Here is a 16,022-nt window from a genome sequence, read left to right as displayed (position 1 = left end):
TTAGAGTAGAAATTACCTCCTCCATAGCATTCTGTGAAATTTTTGAACTTGTGTCGGAAATTGCTCGTTTGACTGGGAAGATAGAATTTTTGCGATAGAGAATTTAGCGTCTAAAAATTTCTAGCAGTGGCGGTAGCAGACGCGATCACAGAATGCTGAACGGTGCGGCTAAACCTGTTTGCAGCAGCAGAGGTTCGGTTAGAGAGCGGTGATGGCTTCAGGCGGTGAGACATGGCTGGACTAGATGGTGTCTTCGTGGTCTGCTCCGGCGATGGCGGCTTGGACGGGTGGTACGGCTGTAGTTTGTTGCCTATGGTCGGAAGAAGCAGCAGCAGTGGCAAGTTTGGCCGGTCGGAGATGTGGACGGCGACTACAGGTGGCGGTGCGGCTGTTCCTGATTGTGACGATCGCTACTAGGTGCTGATCTGCTGAAGAAAAAGCAGCTTCGGCCATGGGGACGTTGAGGAGCGATACGAAGATGCGGCTAACAGTGATGATTTTTGGGGCTTTTTTCTTTTAAGAAACTCTCCCTTTAAAAAAAAAAAATAAATAAAGAAGGGATTTTGAATAGATGGAAGTTTGTAAAAAATTGGGTACAAGAATTTTAGAAGGATAAGGAAACTTTTGAATGGAGAAAAGATTTGAATTCCTATAGATTAAACAGTCTAAAAAAAACTTAAGTAACCTGAGACATTAGCAAACTTTATTAGCAAAAAAAGGTTATTATAATTAAAAGTAGAGAATTACCTGTAATTCTTAACTGCAACCCTCAATTGCACCTTTGCCAATTTTCATTTTGAGATGCCTTAGAAATTGCTTGAGAGACAAAATCTGTTTTCTTAACCCACACTTGTTTTACAAATGGTGTAATATGTTTGTGGGTGAACTTCTCGTGCCTTTGATCTTTATAGAAGTAGTAGCATTCTGGTCTGATATGGCCACGCAACTTGCAGTAATGACACACGGGGTTATAGAGTTTATAAAATTGGTTATTTGACCGTACTATACCATTATTTTGTCGCTCTAAGCTGGATTCAAGTATGTCCACTGGATTTGGTCCTGATGCTTTGACGAATACAATTTCATCTTTTGAAATTCCCTCGGTGACTCCCAGAATAAATTTTTCAGAAGACTTTCTTCCTGAATCAAGTATTTGGTCAAGTGTTGAGGCTGTGTCCATCATTTGGATTTGTCTTTTGAAGGTGTTCAACTCTTGCTTCAGGGTCTGTACCTCCTGTTTCAGTCTCTCTTCTGGATCAGACGCCTCTTTAAGCAGTAAATCCCTATTAGCTACTTGATTTTGGTACACTTTACTAGTATTGGCTAATATTCCTATCTCACTAGTCAATTGACGATTAGCTTTTAGCAGGGCTTCCCACTTGGGATACAATTTATTAAACTCTACTTCATAAGAAAAAGCAGGTAAATCTAAATCTTCCGCGGAGCCATATTCGCCTTCTTCTGAATCAACTATGTCTCCACGTTCTGAACACGCTAAAACACGAGCAGTGAATGCTACAAAGTTACCAAAAATTTCTTCTGAATCAGATCCAGCTGCGTCAGTCCCAGGTTCGTCGTCACTCCATGTAATGGCCGACATAGATTTTTTACGTCTTTGATAGGTGGGACATTCCGCTTGGACGTGACCGAAGCCTTCACACTTATGGCATTTTATCCCTTTATTGCTAGATTTTTCTTTGGATTGCCCTGGACGTGAGACAGAAGATTTGAAATTTGATGAGCCCGTCCTAGGGCCAGCTTTTGATGTATTTGACATTGATCCTTTTTGTGGTTTGTTGTTGCGGGAATTCTTTGACACTTGTTTCAAGATTTTAGAAAATTGCTTAGTTAAAAACACAACAATATCATCACCTGGTTCATCTGAGCCATAGGCAGCATTATTTTCTTCAGTGGAAGAAGCTAAGTTTTTTTGTTTTTTTCATGTGATCGGTAAGGATTTCCATTTCATATGTTCGAAGGTTTCCCATTAATTGAGTAACATTCTTATTTTCCCAACCGTCATGTTCCTGAATGGTAGTGACCTTCATCCTGAACCTGGCAGTAGAGATCTCAGAATTTTCCAGTTTTGCTTGGGAAAAAGGTTCACCAAGGACCATTGCACGATTCGCCAATTCTTGCACTCGGCTATGGAAGCTAATGATGTTCTCTTCTTTACTCATTCGAAATTCTTCAAAGTCAGACTGTATCAGTTGCAGCTTCGATTGTTTCACTGAATAGTATCTAGTGCTTTATCATTATTTCCAGCATTAGTTAATTCAGTTTGGGTCCATTCAGTTTCAGGTTTTGCCACTTGTGGACCGCTAGTACTCGTAGTAGCTTTAGTCGGATGAGTCCAACTCGTCACAACAGAACGCCAAACAGCGTCTCCTTGAGCTTTTAGATGCGTTCGTGTGCGTGCTTTCCAATAAGCATAGTTATCGCCCGTTAACTAGTGAAGAACCTTAACACGATCCATTCTGAAACACTCAACAAACCGTGAGATTGAACAAAGTAATATAATAAATAAAAGCAACAAAAGCCGCTGAAATTGTGCCGTGAATAATTTAAGTCTCCGGGCTCTGATACCAATTGAAAGTGTGCCGTAAATCTCGAATGCAAGATGTTACTAATGTTCTACTTTATTTTATATTAACTATCAATCAAATCCATTAATTAGGTTATTTAACAATAGTAAATAACGGAAAAAGACTGCAGAAAATAAATCAAGTACACAAGAAAATTGTTTACACAGTTCGGAGTTCCTTCTCCTACGTCTGCGGGGCAACCCACGTCTGTCCAATCCACTATAAATGAGGTAAGTACAAAAAGACTACCAGCCGTTACTACCACAACACCTTCCTAACATCTACTCAGGATTGTACGTACATGCCGTGACGATCTTCAAGCGAAGCTTCAACTGACCCAAGTACAGACAGTCCACTGAGTAAATAACCTACATAGAATAGATTAATAAAATATATTAAGAATAAAGCACTGTATGGATTTTCCTTTCTCTCTAATTAGCATCTCTCAATTCGTAACTTTCCAGAAAGAGAAAACTTCCTTTTATAGTAGCATTTACTCCATTAGTATGATCCATGTTAATAGCCCCCTTTTTATTCGAAGAACCACAACCATTCATTTAACTTAGAGATCCAAATAGGCAGCATCCACCAAAAAACAAATCCTGCTGAATTTCCTTTCTCTTGTAGTCAATAATTAATAGTCATGTAATTAAATACCATATGATAGGAAATGGTCATGCGTTTGGGAAAGACTACTTTAGTTAAAAAGGTTTATGATGATGCCAAAGTGATAAATTACTTTCATTATCGGGTGTGGGTTACTATTTCTGAAACATTTAAAATTGAGGAATTGCTAAAAGATGCATCTAAGCAACTAGTGAAGCAAACTAAAAAAGATCCCACTCAAGATTTTGAAGCCATGGACTCAAATAAATTGAAAGAATTCATTAAGAACATTCTTTCGGGCCAAAGATACATCATTGTTCTTGATAACATTTGGGACATTAATGCTTGGATGGCTATCAAATATTCATTTCCTACGCAGAGTTTTGGTAGTCGTATAGTTATCACAACAAGGAATAGTGAAATTGGTGCCTTCACAAGCCGCGAAACCCACAGCGGCATTGTCTACCCTTTAGAGTCATTGTCCTCTGAAGATTCATGGACTTTGTTTGGTAGAAAGACATTCTTAGGTGGTTTTTGCCCTCAACACTTGGTGAACATTACTGAAAACATCTTAAAGAGATGTGGTGGTCTACCACTGGCAATTATGGTGATAGCTGGGGTGTTGGCTACAAAGGGTGAGAGCATTGAAGAATGGGAAAGATTCCAACACAATCTCAACATCCAAATGGAAAGCAATAATTGGATGAAGAGCATGAAGAATCTTCTTTCCCTCGGCATCATCTTCATTGTCAAAGATGTTTAGTGCTAAATATATTCCTCTAAAGGTATTGGATTTAAGAGGTCTTGAACTAGAGGAAATTCCAGAAGAAATTTTTAACTTATTTCAATTGAAGTACTTGAGTTTGAGGAGAACAAAGTTGAGAAGCGTTTCTAAATCTATAGGACGTCTTCAAAACTTGGAGACACTTGATTTGAAGTACACTAATTTTTGGGTTGGGGCTTCCCTCCTATGTGGTAAATAGCTCATTTTGGACCAAGCCTATTCCACTGCAATATTTGTTAGCTTGATGGAAAAGTTTGCTGACAGTTATTTGGGTTGGAGAATGGGTTATTGGGTAGAAGTTAAAGAGTGGATGTTGGGATGAAGTTGTTGGGCAGAAGTTTGCTTGGGATGAACTTGGGAAGAGATTTCCTAAGGGAACTTGGGAAGAGGTTTCCTAAGGTTTATGGGAGGAGATTTCCTAAGGATTATGGGAAGAGGTTTCCTAAGGTTTATGGGAGGAGATTTCCTAAAGATTATGGGAAGAGGTTTCCTAAGGTTTATGGGATGAGATTTCCTAAGGTTTATGGGAGGAAGTTGAGGAATTAATTAGCTTTCTTAATTTCTCAAGGTGGTTGCCTGCATCTATAAAAGGAGGGAGAATTTATTGTTTCCTTACCACTACACCAGACACTTCTACATACTACACATATTCCTTTAGTATTTTTCGGCAGAAGCAGTAGGCTAAAAAAGAAAGAAAAATTCAGTTTTCTTTCTTTCTCTTTGCACGGCCGTATGCAGCAGTTGAAGGAGAAACATCTATTTCTTCTTCTTTTTGTGCTACTTTGTCGTGGGTTTGCCTAGCTTCTTTGGTGGCACGACGGTGGCGTGTGTCGGCAGGTTTTGTCGCACGTCTGATGGATTTGTCGTGAGGTTTGCCGAAGATCTTTGGGGTACTTTTCTTCATCAAATATTTGTAGAGGTCAATGTTTGTTCCAGTCATCATCGTTTTGGGTAAGCTCGTAATATTTGTATTCTTTTCACCTTGTTCGTGGTGGTTGAATATTTTGAGTACGAGTTGGTATCCCTTTTAGGCCTGTGAACGTGATATATTGTATTTGGCCTAGTTGTTGTATTTGATGATTTTAGGGTGTTTGGCTCGGGTGGTAGCCAGCAACTTTGTACCCAAGATTTGTTATAGTGGAATATTGTGTTGGTGGTGGTCCGTGGTTTTTCCCTGTGGTTTTGGGGTTTTCCACATAAATCTTGTGTTCCTTGTGTCTGTTATTTATTTTGGCTATTTTGCACCATCTCGTATTTGCGCTCTTGTCGGTCCTGTGATTTTATTTGTCATAGGTGGTGGGATTTTTCCCTACAAAGTGGTATCAGAGCCCTGGTTGTTGATCAGGTGTATTTGACATGGAAGCAAATACGATAAATATGGTGCGGTTGAACGGTAGAAATTTTCACATTTGGAAGGCCAAGAGCCCAAGATGAAGGATCTCCTATTTGTGAAGAAACTACATCTACCTGTGTTTGCAAGTGCAAAGCCAGCAAATATGTCAGACGAGGAGTGGGACTTTGATAACCAACAAGTTTGTGGTTATATTCGACAATGGGTCGAAGACAATGTTCTGAACCATGTTATTAATGAGACGAATGCCAAGAGCCTGTGGGATAAGCTTGAGACCCTGTATGCTTCCAAGACAGGGTGTTCTTGATCAGTTGTCAAGCATGGGCATCATATTTGAGGATGAGGTACTTTGTCTTTGGTTACTTAAAACTCTACTTGATTCTGGAAAACATTTGGGGTTTCTTTGACCAATCCTGCTCCCAACGGTGTTGTGACCATGGAGTATGTCAAGAGTGGTATCTTGAATGAAGAAGCAAGAAGAAGATCTCAAGACACCTCCACTTCTCAGTCAGAGATTTTGGTTACAGAAGATAGGGGGAGAAACAAGCAAAAGGGTCAGAAGGGTAGAGATGTTAAATGTCATTATTGTTGCAGGAGAGGACATATCAAGAAATTTTTCTTCAAGTTGAAAAGAGACAAGGATCAAGATGATGATGATGTCACAGGGAACCAAGTTGCAATAGTTGGAGGAGATTTACTTGTCGTCTGCGATAAGAATGCCAACAATGTTACTTGCCATGAGACAACTTGGATTGTGGATTCAGGTGCAGCCTACCATGTTACACCAAGGAAGGAATTCTTTGCTTCATATACTCCAGGTGATTTTGGAGAGCTAAGAATGGGTGATGATGGTCAGGTGAAGGTGATTGGTACCGGTACAGTTTGTCTTGAGACAAGCAATGGCACAAAGCTGTACTTAAAAATGTAAAGCATGCATCGGGAATCAGATTGAATCTTATTTCTACTGGAAATCTTGATGATGATGGTTTCTGCTGTTTCTTTGGTGATAGACAGTGGAAAATTGCCAAAGGCTCACTGGTTGTTGCACGAGGTAGTTTTCTAATTTGTACTCTTTGCAAAGTTCCTCTTTGGGTGGTTCAGTGAATGTGGCAACAAAGGAATGTGCATCAGAGTTGATACATTCTAATGTGTGTGGACCAATGGAAGTTAGGTCACTTGAGGTTTGTTGCTGTATCGCCGGGACGGCGATATCCTCCACATAGTCGGGAGGGGGAGATTTGTTGGGTTAGGGCTTCCCTCCTATGTGGTAAATAGCTCATTTTGGACCAAGCCTATTCCACTGCAATATTTGTTAGCTTGATGGAAAAGTTTGCTGACAATTATTTGGATTGGAGAATGGGTTATTGGGTAGAAGTTAAAGAGTGGATGTTGGGATGAAGTTGTTGGGCAGAAGTTTGCTTAGGATGAACTTGGGAAGAGATTTCCTAAGGGAACTTGGGAAGAGGTTTCCTAAGGTTTATGGGAGGAGATTTCCTAAGGATTATGGGAAGAGGCTTCCTAAGGTTTATGGGAGGAGATTTCCTAAGGATTATGGGAAGAGGTTTCCTAAGGTTTATGGGAGGAGATTTCCTAATGTTTATGGGAGGAAGTTGAGGAATTTATTAGCTTTCTTCATTTCCCAAGGTGGTTGCCTGCATCTATAAAAGGAGGGAGAATTTATTGTTTCCTTACCACTACAACAGACACTTCTACATACTACACATATTCCTTTTGTATTTTTCGGCAGAAGCAGTAGGCCAAAAAAGAAAGAAAAATTCAGTTTTCTTTCTTTCTCTTTGCACGGCCGAATGCAGCTGTTGAAGGAGAAACATCTATTTCTTCTTCTTTTTGTGCTACTTTGTCGTGGGTTTGCCTAGCTTCTTTGGTGGCACGGCGGTGGCGTGTGTCGGCAGGTTTTGTCGCACGTCTGATGGATTTGTCGTGAGGTTTGCCGAAGATCTTTGGGGTACTTTTTTTCATCAAATATTTGTAGAGGTCAGTGTTTGTTCCAGGCATCATCGTTTTGGGTAAGCTCGTAATATTTGTATTCTTTTCACCTTGTTCGTGGTGGTTGAATATTTTGAGTACGAGTTGGTATCCCTTTTAGGCCTGTGAACGTGATATATTGTATTTGACCTAGTTGTTGTATTTGATGATTTTTAGGGTGTTTGGCTCGGGTGGTAGCCAGCAACTTTGTACCCAAGATTGGTTATAGTGGAATATTGTGTTGGTGGTGGTCCATGGTTTTTCCCTGTGGTTTTGGGGTTTTCCACGTAAATCTTGTGTCCCTTGTGTCTGTTATTTATTTTGGCTATTTTGCACCATCTCGTATTTGCGCTCTTGTCGGTCCTGTGATTTTATTTGTCACAGGTGGTGGGATTTTTCCCAACACTAATGTGATAGATTGCCATTTGAGCTCTTAAAACTTTATAAACTTCAACATCTCCTTGTGTACAGTTACCCAAATAGGGCGTATAACCGGTGGACTGGTTTCCAAAGCTTTAATGCTCCATTTAAGATTGGAAAATTATTGTCTTTACAAAAGTTTTGTTTTATACAAGTATATGATACTAATGTAGTATCTGAGATAGGAAAGCTAACACAACTAAGAAGACTAGGAGTTAGAAAATTGAGACAAAAGGATGGCAAAGAATTTTGTTCGTCGTTGGAAGAGTTGACAAACCTTTGCTCTTTAAGTCTTGGGTCGAATTCAGAATATGAGATTCTTGATATCCAGCATCCTCTATGTGCAGTTCCTCTTTGTCTTCGTACATTGCAATTAATAGGGCCTCTTGAAAGAGTACCTCAATGGTTACCCTCACTTGTAGGCTTAACCGTTCTATTCTTGGAATATAGTAGACTTGTTGAAGATCCATTACCATTTATGCAGGATCTGCCCATGTTAGCATATCTTTATCTTGTTCATCAGTTTTATGTAGGGGAAGGATTGTGCTTCAAGGCCAAAAAGTTCTCAAAGCTCAAGCACTTGGATATCCGTAGCTGCGAGGCACTGGAATGGATAAGAATTGAGGATGGTGCATTACATCATCTTGAAAACTTTTACCTGGAAGAATGCAAATTGCTTGAGCAGGTGCAGTGCCGCAGGGTATTCAACATTTGTCTAATCTTAAAGTAATTGGTATCCATGACGTGGCTGACCAATTGATGCCAACTTTAAAGGCAAATGGTGAAAACTATGCAAAGATATCTCACATTCCAAAAGTTACCATTTCCCAGATCATAGATGGTAAGCGGAAGTTTTTTCATTGAGGGGTGGTTGCAAAATTTAGTTTGTGTGTGTGTGTTTTTTTTTTTTAATTTAATTATTTTTCAGAATAATTAGAAGTTTGTATTATGATAGATTTTGTAATAGGTAAATTAATTAATTGATTGTAGATTTTCCATATATTATGGTTTTAGTGTTATTATTGTCTAATACGGCACTTTGTGGCATGGCCTGGTTGGTGACCTCTAATGCCCTTTGAAAGTGTTCACCAATGATTTATCGAAAAGTTTAATTTGCAGTGTACGTTTTTATAATGCCACCTTTTGGATCACTATATTGGAGATTGTTATTGTTGAGATTTTATGATATGATTGAGTCTGTTGAAATTTTTAATTTTATATTATGTAAATAAGTTTATAAATATAGGATTCTATTGTATATGTAATTTTAAATCATAATTAATTTACAATCTCTTAACAGGATATCTTATTAACCACTTCATTTCATAGTAATCATTAATAACAATGTATGCCATTTTGAAAATTGATATGAACAATAAGAAGATAAATTGCCGACCTGTTTATTGTTCGTCGACGACAATTTATTGTTCTTCAAGGCAACTCAAGAGGAGGCAAGTGTGATCAAGAATTGCTTGGGAGTGTACGACCATAAATTTTCAGAAACCTGATATCTCCTAAAGCAGGAACTCACTACCTGTTACTAAGTAGAGCATTGCAGATGAGAACTGATATATTTGTATTGAATTAATGTAATTACAGATATACATACTACATGTATATATACAATGAGAGTCTTAGGAAGACTAGGATAAGGAATCATAATCTAACTCAAATACATAGAGTCCTAATACTCCCTCTCAAGCGCAGGGTACGTTGGTGACGTGTAGCTTGTCTCTAAGAAAAGAAAACCTAGGACCAAGTATGGCCTTGGTAACGATATCTGCAAGTTGATCTTTAGTTAATATAATGTAGACTTGTATATCTCCATTTGCAACTCTGTCTCTAATATAATGGTACGAGCATGAAATATAGGATTTGCACACATGTAAGTAACACAAAGATTATCACACCATAGCGTGGGAACAGACACACTAGTCACGCCAATTTCTCGCAACAGGGATAGGATCCAAATTACTTCAGCACAGACTGCTGGAGCTTTATATTCAGGCTCAGTTGAAGATCTAGCAACAGTTATTTGCTTCTTACAGACCCAAGACACAATATTGGATCCAAGAAACACAACATAACCACTAGTTGACTTACGGTCCTCATGACAGCCCGCCCAATCAAAAATCAGAAAAAGCATGCAACTCTCTAGACACTAACATTTTTTTAAGCAAAGAAACTTTTATTGACGGCAGATAGCCCGATTCAAAAACAAAACCTCTAAGGTCAGACAACAAAGCCAATTTGGCTTTTACAGGAAGAGAATCTAGAGAAGAAAAAATCTTTGGATAACTAGCAGTAAGACCCTCCTCCGCCAGAGCGTCAGCGACCTGATTAGCCTCACGGTAAATGTGTCGGATCGTAGACCCCCACTCCGATAGACAAAAGCAAACGTAGACGACAACCGATCTAATCCTTCAAGGAATCTTCTCGCTCGATGAAGAGACAAGACCGGCTAGAGCTTGAGAGTTTACCTCAATGATCAGGGGCCGAGTTACAATCATATCGCACCATTGAATGGCTTGCTGCAAGGCAAGAGCCTCCGCCTCCAGAGCCGATGACGCGTCCAGCCGGAAGCACAACCCCACAAACATCTGGCTATGTGAATGTAACACCCCAAAATTTTAAAACTTTTTAAAGACTGTATAACAAAGGTAAATGATCATAAATCCCAAAATGTTTATAAGAATACGGGGTGTTATGCCACACCTGAGCTAGAGAACTCAAGTGCACAGGCTAAATTCTAAAACCTCAAACAGTATCAATACAAAATCATGGCACGCAGGCCGAAAGGGAAAACTATCTAATCTACGCCCCAAGCCTCTAGCGCGCTCCGGTGATCTACTCGTCTGTGCCTGAAAGCCAAATATATCTGTTCAGCCAGAGATGCTGGTAACCCACTCCAACGCGTTGAAATACAATATATAGATATATACATAGATATATGAAAAACCATTTCGAAGCATGAAGATATATCCTAAGAGACTCTAGCTTTCAAAATGGGGGTTAGACTCGACAGATAGGGATGAGCACAACCAACAGTCATAATCAAGCATGCACAATTCACAAGCGTAGGGAACAGATTTGACAGATAGAGATAAGCACAGCCAATAGTCATAAACAATCATATACAGTTACTAGCATGTATCCTAGGGTCACGCTTCCATAACAATCCAATCATCCATATCTCGTCACATAGCACACTTTGTTGGCGCCACAGGACCAATCGCATGCCCATACATGAGGGTCAGCGCATATAGCTCTGACACGGCCCCGTAACACCCTGCCCCGTATCGCAACACGGAGGGGTCGATCGCAACCGACCGATGAACCGCAGCTCATCATAGTTTGATCGCAACCAAACAGTGGACCGCAGCCCAAGAGTATGTCATCTGACCGCAGCCAGGAAATATGAACCGCAGCTCATGTATAAACGTTTGATCGCAACCAAACGGTGGACCGCAGCCCAAGAGTGTAAATCTGACCGCAGCTCAGGAATAACCAATCCGATCGCAACCGGATTGGGGAATCATGCACACATAACACATAGCAAGCACATGCAACCCACATTAACACATTGGGAAGGGGGAGAAAACGTATAACAAAACCTGTGCGTGATCCTTCACATACTAAGAATAATCCTAAGGGGTACATACTTCTTTTACCTAGGTCAACGGGATACCAATTCAACTAGCATGCAATATATAAGACTCATACAACCTACGAACGGTACCCGAAATATCAAATTAGACATAGGCACGATAGACGGAGTCCGTTGGGATGCCACGGGGGTCGGGGGAACATCAAACGGGGAAGCCAAAATCCCGAAGTGGGGTATTTTCCAGCAGGTAGCCGGTGGGTGAGGGTTCACCCGCCGGTGGCGTGATTCCGGGCAGCGGGTGCTCGGCGGGCAGCTGCCCGCCCGCCGGCTGCCCGCTGCCGGTGTTTCCCATATTGGCCGCGGGTAGGTGGCGGGCCCCCTACCCCCACCTACCCCCACTGACTCTTTTATCACAAAAAATGCCCCGGGAACCATTGTGGAACCCGAAACCATGCTTAGATACTTTCAAACGCAATTGACAACGACTCATAGACAATTAACGGATCAAAAAGCAAGAACACATGGCACATAACCTATCATGCTTTTCTAAACATAATCAACACCCAAAAATACGAATTCCCGCCCAACATACCAAGAATAATACCATACGAGTTCCAGGATACATCCTAGAGTTCTAATTACTTTTAAATCAACAAGAACACAATTCATCTTCTAGCATCAAGATTCGGTAGGAATATCACATAAACACCAAAAACATCATATAATCATCAAGAACATCAAGAATACCATATAATCATCAAGAACCTCTTGTCATCCAGATCATCAAGATTACCCATGGATTCATACACCAATTATTAAGATCAATATAACGAATCATCAACACACAAGAATATGGGGGAAATCCTAAGAGGGGAATCATAGCTATGAAAATCGGTTTTGTTTAGACATGGGTTACCTTCTAGCCTTAATTAATTCCTTGGCTATGAAGGGTCTTTCTTGGAGCTTTCTTCTTTCTTGATTTCTCCTAGGGGAATTCTTGGAACTTCTTGTGTGGTGAGGGATTATTGTGGTGGGGGTTCTTGGTGGCTCTTAAGTCCCCTATTTATACATCTAGGAGTCCTAATTAGGAACTAATATTATAGGCTTGCTAATTCTATTCCTTTTAGGGCTAGGGGTTGGGTTTTAGGGGTGAAGGCCCACGGACCATGGTGGGCCTTTTCCCTAATTAATTATTATATTTTAACTCTTTCTTTTGGGTGATTGGTTGATGATTAATTGGTTTTAGGGGTCGTAACACGGGGTGTTACACTCTCCCCCCCTTACGAGGGGCTTCGTCCCCGAAGCCCGGTGTGTTAATCCATCCTTTCACCCCTGGATATCCCGCATTTTGGCATCCTAGTTAGGAATGTGGCCCCACGTTTTGTCTTAGCTGGGGTAGACTGGACTTCTGGTGGTGTGGTGATAGGAAAGTTTGGGTCTACCTTGGTTTCCTGCTCCGGAGTTGGATGCCCCGCGAGTGCCCAAAGCGGCCTCGATCGCTGCCACCCTCTGATCTAATGCGCGTGTCGTCCGGATCAAGGACGAGAACCCTTCCTCCATGATTTGGTTTTGCCGGTTGAGTTGCGCTAGGATGCGCTCATTGACCGAACCCTCGTTTTGCTCCCTTGGGTTCCCTCCCGATCGTGGGTGCACTGATGGGTTAGGCTCGTCATCCTCCTCCTGATCCTCATTTCCCTCCAGACCCCCACAATCTTGCATTGCTCGTTTGAGCTTTTTGTTGGAGATGTCCAATTGGTCGACCAATTCTCTTCGCTCTTCCTCGGGTTTGAGGCAAATTTCTTCGAGGGTGAGGTAATGTCCCCCTCCAGTGTAGTAGATATCATTGCGGCGGAGGTTCTAGGCGTTAAAGATCATGCTATTCGCGGTTTTAACCTCAGTGTGGCTTAGGTCCACCCCCTTCTTCTCCATGATCGAACTTAGGATCATCCCGTAGGGTAGGCTAAGTCGGTTGCTTGTTTTGCAAAACTCCATGTGTTTTAGCATGAGGGTCGGTAGGTTGAACTTGATTTTGTGTTTCAAGAGATAGGCAAAGGTGCACTCTAAACTCCCCACGTCCTTGCTCTTATTGTTCGTGGGCAAGAGGCTATCGGTTATAATCATAACCAATATCTTTTGCTCCGCCGATAGCCACTTCCTATTTGGTCGTGTGGCCGAGGTGAATCCTTCCTCCTTCCCAAGTAGGTACCCGAGATAGTCTTTGCACCCCGTGTTTTGGGTATCAATCCACCCCTTTCGATCGTAGTTCGACACACCCGTGGTGGTCAATTTCAAGAGCTTGGCCAAACGGCCTTCGGAGAGTATGATTTCCTTGCCGCGGACCTTGATGGCGATTTCTAGCTTATCACCCCGTTTGGTGGCCACTAGATGTTGATAGAATTCTTTCACCAATTCGGGGTACGTATCCCCCTTGATGGTGAGATACGTATCCAAAAGCCCTTGGTGTTTAAGCATATCAACCAATTCCGGAGAAAATTGGTCGGGTTCAAGGGCTTTACCTCCGATTATGGTATAATCGGTGTTGCTCCATTCGGGCGTACGGGTTCCGAGGGGTTTCTTTGGCATTGTGGGGCTTCACTTGAAGGCGGAGTTTTTCCCGGCGAACTTTTCCGGCGAGACCGCGGCGGGGCTCCGGTGTGGCTTGGGTGGCGGGGATAACTTCGTTGGTTTCGAACGGCAAGGGGGGGGGGGGGGGGGGGGGCGATCAACGGTGGCGGCTGGGCGTGTGACCGGTGGTGCTGGTAGTGGGTTGCGGCTGGGCGTGGCGTGGGCGACCTCCGGGCGAAGGCGGGGCGGTCGGCTGGGCGGCGGTGCGGCGGTGTGGGGCTGACGGACGGCGTTCGGCTGGTGTTGGCGTTGCGTGGCTGACGAAATTTTCTGGTGGGGCGGTGAGGTGCGTGAGAGAGGGAAGGGGAGGAAGTGAGGAAGAAGAAGAAGGAGAAGAAGAAGAAGGAGAATAAGGGTTTTTGATTTGGGGATTTTGTGGGTTTTAGGGATTTGTAGGGGCTTTGAAGGAGAAAGTGTTCCCTTGAGGTTTCAAGAAGCACTCTTAGCTTAGTGGTCAAGACCTTGGTCTTACATGTGAGAGGTTAAGGGTTCAATTCCCATTGGCAACATTAGGCTTTTCTTGATGGTGTGGTCCTTGTCTTTTTCCCTCTTTCGTCTTCTTAGTGGTGGGAGGCTTGGCTTGTTATATAATTTTGGTCCCATCTCTGTAAGTAAGATCGAATTTCGATCTAGTCTTTTGTTCATAATAATTCCGAAGTAATTTCTAAATAAGTAGTTTTACAACGAAGGTGATTACAAGGAATTTTGCCGGTCTATCCTAGACAGAAATCGTCTTCTTGGTTTTCTTCTGTGGGGTTTGCGTGGTCCTCGTCTTCTAGGGTTAGGTTCCCCTCCTCGAGATTGCTTTCGTTCCCGATGTCAGCTTGAGTGCGGCTCATGACGAATATTTTTCTGGGGGCACCGTAGTTTCCTTGGTGAGTGGTGCCCCCGTGTTAGCCCATGGTGGCGGGTCGTGGTCTTTGGGGTTGGGTGCACTGGAAGGCCTTGTGTCCTTCTTCACCGCAGTTGACGCATCGCCAGGGATTGCCCATGCAGTCTTTACCTCTATGGCTTTTGTTGCATTTCGGGCAAGGGAAACTTCTTGTGTTAGCTTCGTTGTTCCCTAGGGGCGGCCTTTGGTTGGTCAGATTGCTTGGTCTTGTGTTGGTGTCGTTTCTCGTCCTTTTTACAGGTGGTGCTCCACCTCCGGTGTTTCTCTTTCGTATCTGTTCCTGAACCCCGCGTTGGAGTAGTTGGATTCGATAGAGATTTGCGGCACTGGAGTAAGCCTCGTTGAGGGTCCGAGGTCTGCTTACCACTAGTGCTTTTCGGGCTTCGAAGTTGAGGCCCGATACAAATCTCTCTATTTTGGTTACCTCGGTGGGGACTAGTTCTGGCGCGAAGCGTGCTAGTTCGAGGAATCGTTTATGGTACTCCATGATGGTAGTCGTCCCTTGTTTCAGATGGAGGAACTCTTCGTACATGGATGTTTTTACGTGTGTTGGATAGAACCGTTCTCGTAGTCGCGTCTTGAGGTTTTCCCAGTCGAACCCTGGTTCTTGTTGGTAAGCGGGCCCCTCATGGATCCACCAGAGATCGGCCTCGTGTCCGAAGTAGAACGAGGCTATCTCTACGCGACGTTCTTCTGGGCATTCCACTAACCCTAGAATTTTGTCGAGGGTCCGGATCCATTCCTCCAGGATTACGGGATCCTCTTCTCCTGAGAACGTGGGTGGTCGATGGTTTGAAACTTGTTGGGCGACGTTTGAGTTCGCGTTTGATAGAGGAGGCGGAGGTCTGTTGCTGCGAAGAACTATGTCGCTTAGTGCCTGGGCGACTTCTGTTAGTTGTTGTAGTGTTTGGGTCAGGGGGTCGTGTGCCACGGGTTCTGGAGTCCTTGATTGTCTTTTGTTTGGCGCCATGCAGTCATCTTTCTGGGTCAATGTTTATAAGAACGTTAAATTAGAGCTTGGTGCTCTTCTTTCGATGTGATAAGCGGGGGAATAGTTCTCTTTAGATAAGGGAGGGATAAAGTGAGGGGAGGTTACGTGTAGGTTTCACAATCTCACCGCGTGTCCTAGGATTCCCGAATCCTATGCCCCTAAGTACCTAAAGTTC

General features: G+C 42.6%; 1 pseudogene; it reads left to right on the top strand.

Annotated features, from left to right (window-relative positions):
* Positions 1 to 3,255: 3,255 nt before the first annotated feature.
* Positions 3,256 to 8,614, top strand: LOC109160426 (annotated as a pseudogene).
* The last annotated feature ends 7,408 nt before the right edge of the window (positions 8,615 to 16,022 follow it).

This window comes from Ipomoea nil, unplaced genomic scaffold (genome assembly GCF_001879475.1).
Source record: "Ipomoea nil cultivar Tokyo-kokei standard unplaced genomic scaffold, Asagao_1.1 scaffold2847, whole genome shotgun sequence".
Taxonomy (NCBI): domain Eukaryota; kingdom Viridiplantae; phylum Streptophyta; class Magnoliopsida; order Solanales; family Convolvulaceae; genus Ipomoea; species Ipomoea nil.
This window is presented reverse-complemented; position numbering and strand designations above follow the sequence as displayed.